The sequence below is a fragment of the Heterodontus francisci genome, chromosome 50, assembly GCF_036365525.1.
Source record: "Heterodontus francisci isolate sHetFra1 chromosome 50, sHetFra1.hap1, whole genome shotgun sequence".
NCBI classification, from domain to species: Eukaryota; Metazoa; Chordata; class Chondrichthyes; order Heterodontiformes; family Heterodontidae; genus Heterodontus; species Heterodontus francisci.
In genome coordinates, this window is record NC_090420.1 from 8,585,196 (window position 1) to 8,603,526 (window position 18,331).

The window sequence follows — 18,331 nt, forward strand, 5'->3', positions numbered from 1 at the left end:
AGTGGGACTGATTCTCACTCACACACCAAGAGAGAAGGAGGAGGAGATGTGACTTAATAGAGGCATATAAGATAATCAGAGAGTTAGATAGGGTGGATAGTGAGCGTCTTTTTCCTCGGATGGTGATGGCAAACACAGGGGGACATAGCTTCAAGTTGAGGGGTGATAGATAGAGGACAAATGTGAGAGGCAGTTTCTTTACTCAGAGAGTAGTAAGGGAGTGGAATGCCCTACCAGCAGCAGTAGAAGACACGCCAACGTTAAGGGCATTTAAGTGGTCATTGGATAGACATATGGATGAAAATGGAATAGCGTTGGTCAGATGGTTTCACAGGTCGGCGCAACATCGAGGGCCGAAGGGCCTGTACTGCGCTGTAATGTTCTAATTCTAATTCTAAATTAAAAAGAAAGAGACAATTGAAACCAGGCCTCTATTAATACCAGCTGGAGCGGTATTGAGTCCCACTCACACACCGGGAGACAGGAAATTCAATCCAGGCCTCTATTAATACCAGCTGGAGTGGTACTGAGTCCCACGCACACACCATGGATGAGTAAATTCAATCTATGACTCCCTTAATACCTGCAGAAGTGGTACATAGCCCCTCTGACACAGGAGGAAAGAGACAATTTAATCCTGAACACTATCAATACCAGTTGGAGTTGCACTGAGTCCCACTCACACATCAGGAAAGAGCCAATTCAATCCAGTCCTCTATTAATACCAGCTGCAGTGGTACTGAAACCCCCACACACACCCGGAAAGTGCCACTTCAATCCAGGCATGTATTAATACCAGCTGGAGTTGTACTGAGCCCCACTCACACACTATGAAAGAGAATATTCGATCCAGACCTCTATGAATACAAGCTGGTGTGGTACTGAGTCTCACTCATCCACCTGGAAAGAGCCAATTCAATCCAGGCCTCTATTAATACCATCTGGAGTGATACTGAGTCCCACGCACACACCAGGAAAAGAGCCAATTCAATCCAGATCTCTATTAATACCAGCTGGAGTGGCACTGAGCCCCACTCACACTTCAGGAAAGGGCAAAAGCAATCCAGGCTACTTTAATACCAGCTGGAGTTGTACTGAGCCCCACTCACACACCAGGAAAGAGACAATTCAATACAGAGCTCCATTAATACCAGCTGGAGTGGCACTGGGTCCCACGCGCACCTCAGGAAAGAGCCAATTCAATCCAGACCTCTATGAATACCAACTGGAGTTGTACTGATTTCCACTCACACACCAGGAATGTGTAAATTCAATCTAGGCCTCTCTTAACACCTGCAGAAGTGGTACATAGCCCCTCTGACACATGAGGAAAGAGACAATTTATTCCTGAACACTATCAATACCAGTTGTAGTTGAACTGAGTCCCATTCACACACCATGAAAGAGGCAATTCAATGCAGACCGCTATTAGTACCAGATGGAGTGGGACTGAGTCCCACTCACATACCAGGAATGAGCCAATTCAATCCAGGCCTCTATTGATACCAGCTGCAGTGGTACTGATCCCCACTCACACACCAGGAAAGTGCCAATTCAATCTAGGCCTCTCTTAACACCTGCAGAAGTGGTACATAGCCCCTCTGACACATGAGGAAAGAGACAATATATTCCTGAACACTATCAATACCAGTTGGAGTTGCACTGAGTCCCACTCACACATCAGGAAAGAGCCAATTCAGTCCAGGCCTCTATTAATACCAGCTGCAGTGGTACTGATCCCCACTCACACCTCAGGAAAGAGCCAATTCAATCCAGGCCTCTACTAACACCAGCTGCAGTGGTACTGATCCCCACTCACACACCAGGAAAGTGTCAATTAAATCCAGGCCTCTATTCATACCAGCTGGAGTGGTACTCAGTCCCACTCATACATCGGGAGGGTGGCAATTCAATCCAGGCCTCTATTAATGCCAGCTGGAGTGGCACTGAGTCCCACTCACACACCAGGAATGTGTAAATTCAATCTCGGCCTCACTTAATACCTGCAGAAGTGGTACATAGCCGCTTTGACACAGGAGGAAAGAGACAGTTTATTCCTGAACTCTATCAAAACCAGTTGGAGTTGCACTGAGTCCCACTCACACATCAGGAAAGAGCCAATTCAATCCAGACCTCTATTAATATCAGCTGGAGTGGTAGTGAGCCCCACTCACACACCAGGATACAGCCAATTCAATCCAGACGTCTTATTAACACCAGCTGGAGTGGCACTGAGCCCCAGTCACACACCAGGAAAGAGCCAATTCAATCCAGGCCTCTATTAATACCAGCTGCAGAGGTTCTGAGTCCCACTCACACACCAGCAAAGAGCCAATTCAAACCAGGCCTCTATTAATACCAGCTGCAGTGGAACTGATCCGCATGCACGCACCAGGAAAGCGCCAATTAAATCCAGACCTCTATTAATACCAGCTGGAATGGGACTGACTCCCACTCACACACCAGGAAAGAGACAATTGAAATCAGGCGTCTTTTAGTACCAGCTGGAGTGGTGCTGAGTCCCACTCACACACCGGGAGAGAGGCAATTCAATCCAGGACTCTATTAATGCCAGCTGCAGTGGCACTGAGTGCCACTCACCAACCGGGAAATCGCCACTTCAATCCAGACTTCCATGAATGCCATCTAGTGTGGTACTGAGTCTCTCTCACACATCAGGAGAGAGGCAATTCAATCCAGGCCTCTATTGATACCAGCTGCAGTGGTACTGATCACCACTCACACACCAGGAAAGAGCCAATTCAATCCAGACCTCTATTAATACCAGCTGGAGTGGTACTGATCCCACTCACACACCAGGAAAGAGCCAATTCAATCCAGGCCTCTATTAATACCAGCTGCAGTGGCACTGATCCCCACTCACACACCAGGAAAGTGCCAATTCAATCCAGGCCTCTATTTAGAGCGACTGCAGTGGGACTGAGTCCCACTCACACATCATGAAAGAGCCAATTCCATCCAGGCTTCTATTAATACCAGCAGGAGTGGGAGTGAGCCCAACAACACACAAAATAGGAGCTAGTTCTATCCAGGCCTCTATTATTACCAGCTGGAGTGGTACTGAGTCCCACTTACACACCAGGAAAGACCCAATTCAATCCAGGCCTCTATTAATACCAGCTGGAGTGGTACTGAGACCCTCTCGCTTACCAGGAAAGTGCCAATTCAATCCACGCCTCCATTAATACCAGCTGGAGAGGTACTGAGCCCCACTCACACACCAGGGAAGAGAGAATTCAATGCAGTCCTCTTATTACTACCAGCTGGAGAGGTACTGAGCCCCACTCACACACCAGGGAAGAGAGAATTCAATCCAGACCTCTATTAATATCAGCTGGAGTTGGACAGAACCCCACTCACACACCAGGAAATAGCCAGTTCAATCCAGACCTCGATGAATACCAGCTGGAGTGGTACTGAGTCCCTCTCGCAGACCATGAAAGTGCCAATTCAATCCACGCCTCCATTAACACCAGCTGGAATGGGACTGAGTCCCACACACACACAAGGAATGCGCCAATTCAATCCAGACCTCTATTAATACCAGCTGGAGTGGTACTCAGTACCACTCACTCACCAGGAAAGAACCAATTCAATCCGGATCTCTATTAATACCCAGCTGGAGTGGCACTGAGCCCCACTCAGACACCAGGAAAGAGCCAATTCAATCAAGGCCTCTATAAATACCAGCTGGAATGGGACTGAGTCGCACTCACACACCGGGAGAGAGGCAATTCAATCCAGGTCTCTATTAATACCAGCTGGAGCGGTACTGAGTCCCACTCACACACCCAGGAAAGAGCCAATTCGAACCAGGTTTCCATTAATACAAGCTGGAGTGGTACTGAGTCCCATTCACACCCAGGAAAGAGGCAATTCAATCCAGACCTCTTATTAATACCAGCTTGAGAGGTACTGAGTCCCACTCACACACCCGGAAAGTGCCAGTTCAATCCAGGCCTGTATTAATACCAGCCGGAGTTGTACTGAGTCCCACTCACAGATCAGGAATGAGCCAATTCAATCCAGGCCTCTATTAATACCAGCTGCAGTGGTACTTAGCCCCACTCACACACCATGAAAGAGAATATTCTATCCAGACCTCTATGAATACAAGCTGGTGTGGTACCGAGTCTCACGCATACACCAGGAAAGTGCCAATTCAATCCAGGCCTCTATTAATACCATCTGGAGTGGTACTGAGTCCCACTCACGCACCAGGAAAGGGCAAAATCAATCCAGGCTAATTTAATACCAGCTGGAGTTGTACTGAGCCCCACCCACACACCAGGAAAGAGACAATTCAATACAGAGCTCTATTAATACCAGCTGGAGTGGCACTGGGTCCCACTCGCACCTCAGGAAAGAGCCAATTCAATCCAGACCTCTATTAATACCAGCAGCAGTGGTACTGATCCCCACTCACAGACATAGAAAGTGCCAAATCAATCCAGGCCTCTATTTTGAGCGACTGCAGTGGGACTGAGTCCCACTCACACATCATGAAAGAGCCAATTCAATCAAGGCCTCGAATAATACCTGCTGGAGTGGGCTGAGTCCCACTCACACACCGGGAAAGAGACAATTGAAACCAGGCCTCTATTAATACCAAATGGAGTGGTACTGAGTCCCACTCACACACCGGCAGAGAGGCAATTCAATCCAGGCCTCTATTAATACCAGCTGCAGTGGTTCTGAGTCCCACTCACACACCAGGAAAGCGCCAATTCAATCCAGACCTCTATTCTTACCAACTGGAGTTGTACTGAGTCCCACTCACACACCGGGAGAGAGGCAATTCAATCCAGGAGTCTATTAATACCAGCTGCAGTGGTACTGAGTGCCACTCACCAACCAGGAAATCGCCAATTCAATCCAGACCTCTATGAATGCCGGCTGGTGTGGTACTGAGTCTCTCTCAAACATCAGGACAGAGGCAATTCAATCCAGGCCTCTATGAATACCAACTGGAGTTGTACTGATTCCCACTCACACACCAGGAATGTGTAAAATCAATCTGGGCCTCTCCTAATACCTGCAGAAGTGGTACATAGCCCCTTTGACACATGAGGAAAGAGACAATTTATTCCTGAACACTATCAATATCAGTTGGATTTGAACTGAGTCCCATTCACACACCATGAAAGAGGCAATTCAATGCAGACCGCTATTAGTACCAGATTTCCCGGCGGAGCAGCAGGAGAAGGTAGCGACTCTTCGGTGGGAAAGTGAAAGCAACAGGAGCTGTGTTTTAAAAGTTGTACTTACTGTTTTCCTTGTGTTCAAGTTACTTTTGGCGCGGGAGGAACCGGAAGCAGGTAGATACTGTTGGGGGGGACGGCCTATCGGGGGCAGGCTGCAGTGAACGGGCCTCTGGCACGGGGTCCTGCACTGTGGCTCAGAAGGGAAGGAGGGAGAATGGGAGAGCACTAGTCATCGGGGACTCGATGGTGAGGAGTACCGACAGGCGGTTCTGTGGGCGCAAGCGAGACGCACGGATGGTTTGTTGCCTACCTGGTGCCAGGGTCCGTGATGTTTGTGATCGCGTCTTCAGGATCCTTAAAGGGGAGGGGGAGCAGCCAGAGGTCGTGGTGCACATTGGCACCAACGACGTAGGAAGGAAGGGTGGCACAGATGTTAGAAGTGAGTTTAGGGAGTTAGGCTGGAAGCTGAAAGCTCGGACGGACAGAGTTGTTATATCTGGTTTGTTGCCGGCGCCACGTGATAGTGAGGCTAGGAATAGGGAGAGAGCACAGCTGAACACGTGGCTGCAGGAATGGTGTAGGAGAGAGGGCTTCCAGTTCTTGGATAATTGGACTGCATTCTGGGGAAGATGGGACCTGTTCAAACAGGACGGGCTGCATCTGAACCAGAGGGGCACCAATATCCTGGGAGGGAGGTTTGCTAGTACTGTTCGGGAGGGTTTAAACTAGTTTGGGAGGGGGATGGGAACCGGACTTGTAGTCCAGGGACCAGTGGGTCCACTCAGAAAGACAAAGAGTGTAGTGAGGTATTGGGGAAGGTAGCACTGTCGCAGAGGACAGATGGGCACGGAGAAGGGTTAAAGTGCGTATACTTCAACGCAAGAAGCATCAGGAATAAGGTGAGTGAATTGAAGGCGTGGATGGGCACTTGGGACTACGATGTTGTGGCCATCACTGAAACGTGGATAGGTGAGGGGGAGGAATGGTTCTTGGAGGTACCTGGTTATAGATGTTTTCATAAGATTAGGAATGGTGGTAAAAGAGGTGGGGGGGGTGGCATTGTTAGTTAGAAATAGTGTAACAACTGCTGAAAGAATTTTCGAGGAGGATCTGCCGACTGAGGCACTGTGGGTTGAGGTCAGGAACAGGAAAGGAGCAGTCACCTTGATGGGAGTTTTCTATCGGCCCCCCAATAGCAGCAGGGAGGTGGAAGAGCAGATTGGGAAACAGATTTTGGAAAGGAGCAGAAGTCACAGGGTAGTAATTATGGGGGATTTCAACTTCCCAAATATTGATTGGCAACTCTTTAGATCGAATAGTTTGGATGGGGTAGTGTTTGTGCAGTATGTCCAGGAAGCTTTTCTGACTCAGTATGTAGACTGCCCGACCAGAGGGGAGGCAATATTGGATTTGGTACTAGGTAATGAACCAGGGCAAGTGATAGAGCTGTTAGTGGGCGAGCACTTTGGAGATAGTGATCACAATTCTGTAGCATTCACTGTGGTAATGGAGAGGGATAGGTATGTGCAACAGGGCAAGGTTTACAATTGGGGGAAGGGTAGATATGATGCTGTCAGGCAGGAACTGAGGAGCATAAGTTGGGAGCATATGCTGGCAGGGAAGGGCACGGTCGAAATGTGGAACTTTTTCAAGGAGCAGATAGTAGGGGCCATTGATAAGCATGTCCCTGTCAGACAGGGAAGGGATGGTCATGTGAGGGAACCGTGGTTGACAAGAGAGGTTGAGAGTCTTGTTAGGAAGAAGAAGGATGCGTATATAAGGTTGAGGAAAAAGGGCACAGGCATAGCTCTGGAGGGATACAAGATGGCCAGGAAGGATCTGAAGAAAGGGATTAGGAGAGCTAAGAGAGGGCATGAAAAATGCTTGGCGGGTAGGATAAAAGAAAACCCCAAGGCCTTTTACGCGTATGTCAGAAATATGAGGATGACTAGGGGGACCGTAGGTCCGGTCAAGGACAATAGCGGGAGACTGTGTGTTGAGCCGGAAGAGATAAGTGAGGTTTTGAATGAGTACTTCTCTTCGGTATTTACGAATGAGAAGGGGTGTATTACTGAAGAGGACGGTGTGAAACAGACTGGTAAGCTCGAGGAAGTGCTCGTTAGGAGGGAAGATGTGTTGGGGTTTTTGAATAACTTGAAGATAGACAAGTCTCCCGGGCCTGACGGGGTATATCCAAGGATGTTATGGGAAGCAAGGGATGAAAATGCAGAGCCGCTGGCAATGATCTTTTCATCTTCTCTGCTGACGGGGGTGGTACCAGGTGATTGGAGGGTGGCAAATGTTGTGCCCCTGTTCAAGAAAGGGAATAGGAACAACCCTGGGAATTACAGGCCAGTTAGTCTTACTTCGGTGGTAGGCAAGTTGATGGAAAAGGTGCTGAGGGATAGGATTTCTGAGCATCTGGAAAGACACTGCTTGATTCGGGACAGTCAGCACGGTTTTGTGAGGGGTAGGTCTTGCCTCACAAGCCTGATTGAATTCTTTGAGCAGGTGACCAAGCAAGTGGATGAGGGTAAACCAGTGGATGTGGTGTACATGGATTTTAGTAAGGCATTTGATAAGGTCCCCCATGGTAGACTTATGGAGAAAGTCAGGAGGCATGGGATAGTGGGGAATGTGGCCAGTTGGATTAAGAATTGGCTAACTGATAGAAGGCAGAGAGTGGTCTTAGATGGTAAATACTCAGCCTGGAGCCCAGTTATCAGTGGCGTGCCACAGGGATCAGTTCTGGGTCCTCTCCTGTTTGTGATTTTTATTAACGACTTGGATGAGGAAGTCGAAGGGTGGGTCAGTAAATTTGCAGATGATACAAAGGTTGGTGGAGTTGTGGATACCGAGGAGGGCTATTGTCGTCTGCAAAGGGACTTGGATAGTTTGCAGTGCTGGGCTGAAAAGTGGCAGATGGAGTTCAACCCTGAAAAGTGTGAGGTCGTCCATTTTGGAAGGACAAACACGAATGCAAAATACTGGGTTAACGGTAGGGTTCTTGGGCATGTGGAGGAGCAGAGAGACCTTGGGGTCTATGTGCATAGATCGTTGAAAGTTGCAACTCAAGTGGATAGGGCTGTGAAGAAGGCATATGGGGTGTTAGCGTTCATTAGCAGAGGGATTGAATTTAAGAGCCGTGAGGTGATGATGCAGCTGTACAGGACCTTGGTAAGGCCTCATTTGGAGTACTGTGTGCAGTTCTGGTCGCCTCATTTTAGGAAGGATGTGGAAGCCTTGGAGAGGGTGCAGAGGAGATTTACCAGGATGTTGCCTGGAATGGAGAATAAGTCTTACGAGGAAAGGCTGAACATTCTAGGCCTCTTCTCATTAGAACGGAGAAGGATGAGGGGTGACATGATAGAGGTTTATAAGATGATCAGGGGAATAGATAGGGTAGACAGTCAGAAACTTTTTCCCCGGGTGGAGCAAAGCGTTACAAGGGGTCATAAATGTAAGGTGAAGGGTGGGAGATATAAGGGGGATGTCAGGGGAAGGTTCTTTACCCAGAGAGTGGTCGGGGCATGGAATGCCTTGCCTGGGGAAGTTGTTGAGTCAGAAACTTTAGGGACTTTCAAACGGCTTTTAGATAGGTATATGGATAAAGGAGAATGATGGGGTATAGATTAAATTGTCCTTGACAGAGGACAAAGGATCGGCACAACATCGTGGGCCGAAGGGCCTGTTCTGTGCTGTATTTTTCTATGTTCTATGTTTTCTATGTTCTATGGAGTGGTACTGAGTCCCACTCTCACACCAGGACAGAGCCAATTCAATCCAGACCTCTATTAATACCAGCTGGAGTGGTTCTGAGTCCCACTCACACATCGGGAGAGAGGCAATTCAATCCAGGAATCTATTAATATCAGCTGGAGTGGTACTGAGTCCCACTCACACACCAGGAATGTGTAAATTCAATCTCGGCCTCTCTTAATACCTGCAGAAGTGGTACAAAGCCCCTCGAACACTGGAGGAAAGAGACAATATATTCCTGAACACTATCAATACCAGTTGGAGTTGCACTGAGTCCCACTCACACATCAGGAAAGAGCCAATTCAGTCCAGGCCTCTATTAATACCAGCTGCAGTGGTACTGATCCCCACTCACACCTCAGAAAAGAGCCAATTCAATCCAGACCTCTATTAATAAAAGCTGGAGTGGTACTGATCCCCACTCACACACCAGGAAAGTGCCAATTAAATCCAGGCCTCTATTTAGAGCGACTGGAGTGGGACTGAGTCACACTCACACATCATGAAAGAGCCAATTCAATCAAGGCCTCTAATAATACCAGCTGGAGTGGGACTGAGGCCCACTCACACAGCAGGAAAGAGACAATTGAAACCAGGCCTCTATTAATACCAGCTGGAGTGGTACTGAGTCCCACTCATACATCGGGAGGGTGGCAATTCAATCCAGGCCTCTATTAATACCAGCTGGAGTGGCACTGAGTCCCACTCACACACCAGGAATGTGTAAATTCAATCTCGGCCTCACTTAATACCTGCAGAAGTGGTACATAGCCGCTTTGACACAGGAGGAAAGAGACAATTTATTCCTGAACTCTATCAATACCAGTTGGAGTTGCACTGAGTCCCACTCACACATCAGGAAACAGCCAATTCAATCCAGACCTCTATTAATATCAGCTGGAGTGGTACTGAGCCCCACTCACACACCAGGATACAGCCAATTCAATCCAGACGTCTTATTAACACCAGCTGGAGTGGCACTGAGCCCCAGTCACACACCAGGAAAGAGCCAATTCAATCCAGGCCTCTATTAATACCAGCATCAGTGGAACTGATACCCATTCACGCACCAGGAAAGCGCCAATTCAATCCAGACCTCTATTAATACCAGCTGGAGTGGGACTGAGTCCCACTCACACACCAGGAAAGAGACAATTGAAATCAGGCGTCTTTTCGTACCAGCTGGAGTGGTGCTGAGTCCCACTCAAACACCAGGAGAGAGGCAATTCAATCCAGACCTCCATGAATGCCAGCTAGTGTGGTACTGAGTGTCTCTCACACATCAGGAGAGAGGCAATTCAATCCAGGCCTCTATTGATACCAGCTGCAGTGGTACTGAGCCCCACTCACTCACCAGTTAAGAGACAATTCAATACAGGCCTCTATTAATACCTGCTGGAGTTGCACTGAGACCCACTCACACCTCAGGAAAGAGCCAATTCAATCCAGACCTCTATTAATACCAGCTGGAGTGGTACTGAGCCCCACTCACACACCAGGAAAGAGCCAATTCAATCCAGGCCTCTATTAATACCAGCTGCAGTGGCACTGATCCCACTCACACACCAGGAAAGTGCCAATTCAATCCAGGCCTCTATTTAGAGCGACTGCAGTGGGACTGAGTCCCACTCACACATCATGAAAGAGCCAATTCCATCCAGGCTTCTATTAATACCAGCAGGAGTGGTAGTGAGCCCAACAACACACAAAATAGGAGCTCGTTCTATCCAGGCCTCTATTATTACCAGCTGGAGCGGTACTGAGTCCCACCTACACACCAGGAAAGAGCCAATTCAATCCAGGCCTCTATTAATACCAGTGGAAAGAGAAGCAGAGTTAACGTTTCGGGTCAGTGACCCTTCTTCGGAACTGACAAATATTAGAAAAGTCACAGATTGTTATCTCTTGCCCAACCCCCACCTCACTTGTTTATAATCTGTGACTTTTCTAATATTTGTCAGTTCCGAAGAAGGGTCACTGACCCGAAACGTTAACTCTGCTTCTCTTTCCACAGATGCTGCCAGACCTGCTGAGTGAATCCAGCATTTCTTGTTTTTGTTTCAGATTTCCAGCATCCGCAGTATTTTGCTTTTACTCTATTAATACCAGCTGGAGTGGGACTGAGTCTTACACACACACCAGGACAGAGCCCATTCAATCCAGTCCTCTGATTAATACCAGCTGGAGAGGTACTGAGTCCCACTCACACACCAGGGAAGAGAGAATTCAATGCAGAACTCTTATTAATACCAGCTGGAGAGGTACTGAGTCCCACTCACACACCAGGGAAGAGAGAATTCAATGCAGAACTCTTATTAATTCCAGCTGGAGAGGTACTGAGCCCCACTCACACACCAGGGAAGAGAGAATTCAATCCAGAACTCTATTAATATCAGCTGGAGTTGTACAGAACCCCACTCACACACCAGGAAATAGCCAATTCAATCCAGACCTCGATGAATACCAGCTGGAGTGTACTGAGTCCCTCTCGCAGACCATGAAAGTGCCAATTCAATCCACGCCTCCATTAACACCAGCTGGAGAGGGACTGAGTCCCACACACACACAAGGAATGAGCCAATTCAATCCAGACCTCTTATTAATACCAGCTGGAGTGTTTCTCAGTACCACTCACTCACCAGGAAAGAACCAATTCAATCCAGACGACTATCTATCGTAGTTGGAGTTGCACTTAGTACCACACACATACACTAGCAAAGAGCCAATTCAATCCAGATCTCTATTAATACCCAGCTGGAGTGGCACTGAGCCCCACTCAGACACCAGGAAAGAGCCAATTCAATCAAGGCCTCTGTAAATACCAGCTGGACTGGGACTTACTCACACTCACAAACCGGGAGAGAGGCAATTCAATCCAGGCCTCTATTAATACCAGCTGGAGCGGTACTGAGTCCCACTCACACACCAGGAAAGAGGCAATTCAATCCAGGTCTCTAATAATACCAGATGGAGAGGTACTGAGTCCCACTCACACACCAGGAAAGAGCCAATTCAAACCAGGTTTCCATTAATACCAGATGGAGAGGTACTGAGTCCCACTCACACAACAGGAAAGAGGCAATTCAATCCAGGTCTCTAATAATACCAGTTGGAGCGGTACTGAGTCCCTCTCACACACCAGGAAAGAGCCAATTCAAATAAGGTTTCCATTAATACCAGCTGGAGCGGTACTGAGTCCCACTCACACACCAGGAAAGAGCCAATTCGAACCAGGTTTCCATTAATACCAGATGGAGAGGTACTGAGTCCCACTCACACCCAGGAAAGAGGCAATTCAATCCAGACCTCTATTAATACCAGATGGAGAGGTACTGAGTCCCACTCACACCCAGGAATGAGGCAATTCAATCCAGACCTCTATTAATACAAGCTGGAGGGGTACTGAGTCCCATTCACACCCAGGAAAGAGGCAATTCAATCCAGACCTCTTATTAATACCAGCTTGAGTGGTACTGAGTCCCACTCACACACCAGAAAAGAGGCAATTAAATACAGGTCTCTATTAATACTAGCTGGAGTGGTACTGAGGCCCACTCACTCTCCAGGATAGTGCCAATTCAATCCAGACCGCTATGAATACAAGCTGGTGACGTCATGAGTCTCACTCACACTCCAGGAGAGATCCAATTCAATCCAGACCTCTATTAATACCAGCTGGAGTGGCACTGAGTCCCACTGAAACACCAGCAAAGAGCCAATTCAATCCAGATCTCTATTAATACCAGCTGGAGTGGTACTGAGTCCCACTCACACACCAGGAAAGTGCCAATTCAATCCAGATCTCTATTAATACCAGCTGGAGTGGTACCAAGTCACACTCACACACCAAGGTAAGAGCCAATTCAATCCAGGCCTCTATTAAAAGCAGCTGCAGTGGTGCTGAATCCCACCCACACACCAGGGTAAGAGCCAATTCAATCCAGGCCTCTATTAAAAGCAGCTGGAGTGGTGCTGAGTCTCACTCACACACCAGGAAAGCGCCAATTCAATCAAGGCCTCTATTAATACCCGCTGGAGTGGTACTGAGTCCCACTCACACACCAGTAGAGAGGCAATTCAATCCAGGCCTCCATTAAAACCATTTGGAGTGGTACTGAGTGCCACTCAAACTCCAGGAAATCGCAAATTCAATCCAGACCTTTTATTAATACCAGCTGGCGTGGTACTGAGTAACACTCACACACCAGGAAAGAGCCAATGAATCCAGACCTCTATTAATACCAGCTGCAGTGGTACTGATCCCCACTCACACACCAGGAAAGGGCCAATTCAATCCAAGCCTCTATTAATACCAGCTGGAGTGGCACCGAGTCCCACTCACACACCAGGAAAGTGCCAATTCAATCCAGATCTCTATTAATACCAGCTGGAGTGGTACCGAGTCCCACTCACACACCAGGAAATAGCCACTTCAATCCAGACCTCTTTTACCACCAGCTGTAATGATACTGAGTCCCACTCACCCACCAGAAAATAGCCAACTCAATCCAGACCTCGATGTATACCAGCTGGAATGGCACTAAGTCTCACTTACACATCAGGAAAGAGCAAAATCATTCCAGACCTCGATGAATACCAGCTGGAGTGGCACTGGGTCTCACTTATACACCAGGAAAGGGCCAATACAATCCAATCCTCTTATTAACACCAGCTGGAGTGGTACTGAGCCCCATTCACACACCGGGAAAGAGCCAATTCAATCCAGACCTCAATTAATACAAGCTGGTGAGGTCATGAGTCTCACTCACACTCCAGGAGAGATCCAATTCAATCCAGACCTCTATTAATACCAGCTGGAGTGGCACTGAGTCCCACTGTAACACCAGCAAAGAGCCAATTCAATCCAGATCTCTATTAATACCAGCTGGAGTGGTACTGAGTCCCACTCACACACCAGGAAAGTGCCAATTCAATCCAGATCTCTATTAATACCAGCTGGAGTGGTACCAAGTCACACTCACACACCAGGATAAGAGCCAATTCAATCCACGCCTCTATTAAAAGCAGCTGGAGTGGTGCTGAGTCTCACTCACACACCAGGAAAGCGCCAATTCAATCAAGGCCTCTATTAATACCCGCTGGAGTGGTACTGAGTCCCACTCACACACCAGTAGAGAGGCAATTCAATCCAGGCCTCCATTAAAACCATTTGGAGTGGTACTGAGTGCCACTCAAACTCCAGGAAATCGCAAATTCAATCCAGACCTTTTATTAATACCAGCTGGCGTGGTACTGAGTAACACTCACACACCAGGAAAGAGCCAATGAATCCAGACCTCTATTAATACCAGCTGCAGTGGTACTGATCCCCACTCACACACCAGGAAAGAGCCAATTCAATCCAAGCCTCTATTAATACCAGCTGGAGTGGCACCGAGTCCCACTCACACACCAGGAAAGTGCCAATTCAGTCCAGATCTCTATTAATACCAGCTGGAGTGGTACCGAGTCCCACTCACACACCAGGAAATAGCCACTTCAATCCAGACCTCTTTTACCACCAGCTGTAATGATACTGAGTCCCACTCACCCACCAGAAAATAGCCAACTCAATCCAGACCTCGATGTATACCAGCTGGAATGGCACTAAGTCTCACTTACACATCAGGAAAGAGCAAAATCATTCCAGACCTCGATGAATACCAGCTGGAGTGGCACTGGGTCTCACTTATACACCAGGAAAGGGCCAATACCATCCAATCCTCTTATTAACACCAGCTGGAGTGGTACTGAGCCCCATTCACACACCGGGAAAGAGCCAATTCAATCCAGACCTCTATTAATACCAGCTGGAGTGGTACTGAGTCCCACTGAAACACCAGGAAAGAGCCAATTCAATCCAGACCTCTTATTAATACCAGCTGAGGTGGTACTGAGCACCACTCACACACCAGGAAAGAGCCAATTAATCCAGACCTCTATTAATACCAGCTGGAGTGGTACTGAGTCTCACACACACACCAGGAAAGCGCCAATTCAATCAAGGCCTCCATGAATACAAGCTGGAGTGGTACTGAGTCTCACTCACACATCATGAAAGAGCCAATTCAATCAAGGCCTCCATTAATACTAGCTGGAGTGGGGCTGAGTCCCACTCACACACCAGGAAAGAGTCAATTGAAACCAGGCCTCTATTAATACTAGCTGGAGTGGTACTGAGTCCCACTCACACACCAGGAGAGAGGCAATTCAATCCAGGCCTCCATTAATACCAGCTGGAGTGGTACTGAGTGCCACTCAAACATCAGGAATGCGCAAATTCAATCCAGACCTCTTATTAATACCAGCTGACGTGGTACTGAGTACCACTCACACACCAGGAAAGAGCCAATTAATCCAGACCTCTATTAATACCAGCTGCAGTGGTACTGATCCCCACTCACACACCAGGGAAGACCCAATTCAATACAGGCCTCTATTAATACCAGCTGGAGTGGCACCGAGTCCCACTCACACCAGGAAAGTGCCAATTCAATCCAGATCTCTATTAATACCAGCTGGAGTGGTACCGAGTCCCACTCACACACCAGGAAAGAGCCAATTCAATCCAGACCTCTATTCATACCAGCTGGAGTGGTACCGAGTTCCACTCGCACACCAGGAAAGAGCCAATTCAATCCAGACCTCTTTTCCCACCAACTCGAATGATACTGAGTCCCACTCAGCCACCGGAAAATAGCCAACTCAATCCGGACCTCGATGAATACAAGCCGGAATGGCAGTGAGTCTCACTTACATATCAGGAAAGAGCAAAATCATTCCAGACCTTGATGAATACCAGCTGGAGTGGCACTGGGTCTCACTTATACACCAAGAAAGGGCCAATACAATCCAATCCTCTTATTAATACCCGCTGGAGTGGTACTGAGTCCCACTCACACACCAGGAAAGAGCCAATGCAATCCAGACCTCTATTAATACCAGCTGGAGTGGTACTGAGCCCCATTCACACACCAGGAAAGAGCCAATTCAATCCAGACCTCTATTAATACCAGCGAAAGTGGTACTGAGTCCCACTGAAACACCAGCAAAGAGCCAATTAAATCCAGACCTCTATTAATACCAGCTGGAGTGGTACTGAGTCCCATTGAAACACCAGGAAAGAGCCAATTCAATCCAGACCTCTATTAATACCAGCTGGAGTGGTACTGAGTCCCACTCTCACACCGGCAGAGAGGTAATTCAATCCAGGCCTCCATTAATAACAGCTGGAGTGGTACTAAGCCCCACTCACACACCAGGAAGGTGCCAATTCAATCCAGGCCTCTATTAATACCACCGGAAGTGGTACTGAGTCCCAATGAAACACCAGCAAAGAGCCAATTAAATCCAGACCTCTATTAATACCAGCTGGAGTGGTACTGAGTCCCACTGAAACACCAGGAAAGAGACAATTCAATCCAGACCTATATTAATACCAGCTGGAATGGTACTGAGTCCCACGCACACACCAGGAAAGCGCCAATTCAATACAGGCCTCTATGAATACAAGCTGGAGTGGTACTGAGTCCCACTCACACACCAGGAGAGAGGCAATTCAATCCAGGCCTCCATTAATACCAGCTGGAGTGGTACTGAGTGCCACTCAAAGACCAGGAATGCGCAAATTCAATCCAGACCTCTTATTAATACCAGCTGACGTGGTACTGATCCCCACTCACACACCAGGGAAGACCCAATTCAATACAGGCCTCTATTAATACAAGCTGGAGTGGCACCGAGTCCCACTCACACCAGGAAAGTGCCAATCCAATCCAGATCTCTATTAATACCAGCTGGAGTGGTACCGAGTCCCACTCACACACCAGGAAAGAGGCAATTCTATCCAGACCTCTTTTACCACCAACTGGAATGATACTGAGTCCCAGTCAGCCACCAGAAAATAGCCAACTCAATCCAGACCTCGATGAATACCAGCTGTAGTGGCATTGGGTCTCACTTACACATCAGGAAAGAGCAAAATCATTCCAGACCTCGATGAATACCAGCTGGAGTGGCACTGGGTCTCACTTATACACCAGGAAAGGGCTAATCCAATCCAGATCTCTATTAATACCGGCTGGAGTGGTACCGAGTCCCACTCACACACCAGGAAAGAGCAAATTCGATCCAGACCTCTATTAATGCCGGCTGCAGTGGTACTGAGTCCCACTCTCACACCGGTAGAGAGGCAATTCAATCCAGGCCTCTATTAATACCAGCTGCAGTGGTTCTGATCCCCACTCACACACCAGGAACGTGCCAATTCAATCCAGGCCTCTATTAATACCAGCTGGAGGGGCACTGAGCACCACTCACTCATCAGTTAAGAGACAATTCAATACAGGCCTCTATTAATACCAGCTGGAGTTGCACTGAGTCCCAGTCACACCTCAGGAAAGAGCCAATTCAATCCAGACCTCTATTATACCAGCTGGAGTGGTACTGATCCCCACGCACACAGCAGGAAAGTGCCAATTCAATCCAGGCTTCTATTTAGAGCGACTGCAGTGCGATGAGTCCAGCTCACACACCTGGAAAGAGCCAATTCAGTCCAGGCCTCTATTAATATCAGCTGCAGTGGTACTGATCCCCACTCACACACCAGGGAAGACCCAATTCAATACAGGCCTCTATTAATACAAGCTGGAGTGGCACCGAGTCCCACTCACACCAGGAAAGTGCCAATCCAATCCAGATCTCTATTAATACCAGCTGGAGTGGTACCGAGTCCCACTCACACACCAGGAAAGAGCCAATTCAATCCAGACCTCTTTTACCACCAACTGGAATGATACTGAGTCCCACTCAGCCACCGGAAAATAGCCAACTCATTCCAGACCGCGATGAATACAAGCCGGAATGGCACTGAGTCTCACTTACACATCAGGAAAGAGCAAAATCATTCCAGACCTTGGTGAATACCAGCTGGAGTGGCACTGGGTCTCACTTATACACCAAGAAAGGGCCAATACAATACAATCCTCTTACTCACACCAGCTGGAGAGGTACTGAGCACCACTCACACACCAGGAAAGGGCCAATACCATCCAATCCTCTTATTAACACCAGCTGGAGTGGTACTGAGCCCCATTCACACACCGGGAAAGAGCCAATTCAATCCAGACCTCTATTAATACCAGCTGGAGTGGTACTGAGTCCCACTGAAACACCAGGAAAGAGCCAATTCAATCCAGACCTCTTATTAATACCAGCTGAGGTGGTACTGAGCACCACTCACACACCAGGAAAGAGCCAATTAATCCAGACCTCTATTAATACCAGCTGGAGTGGTACTGAGTCTCACAAACACACCAGGAAAGCGCCAATTCAATCAAGGCCTCCAT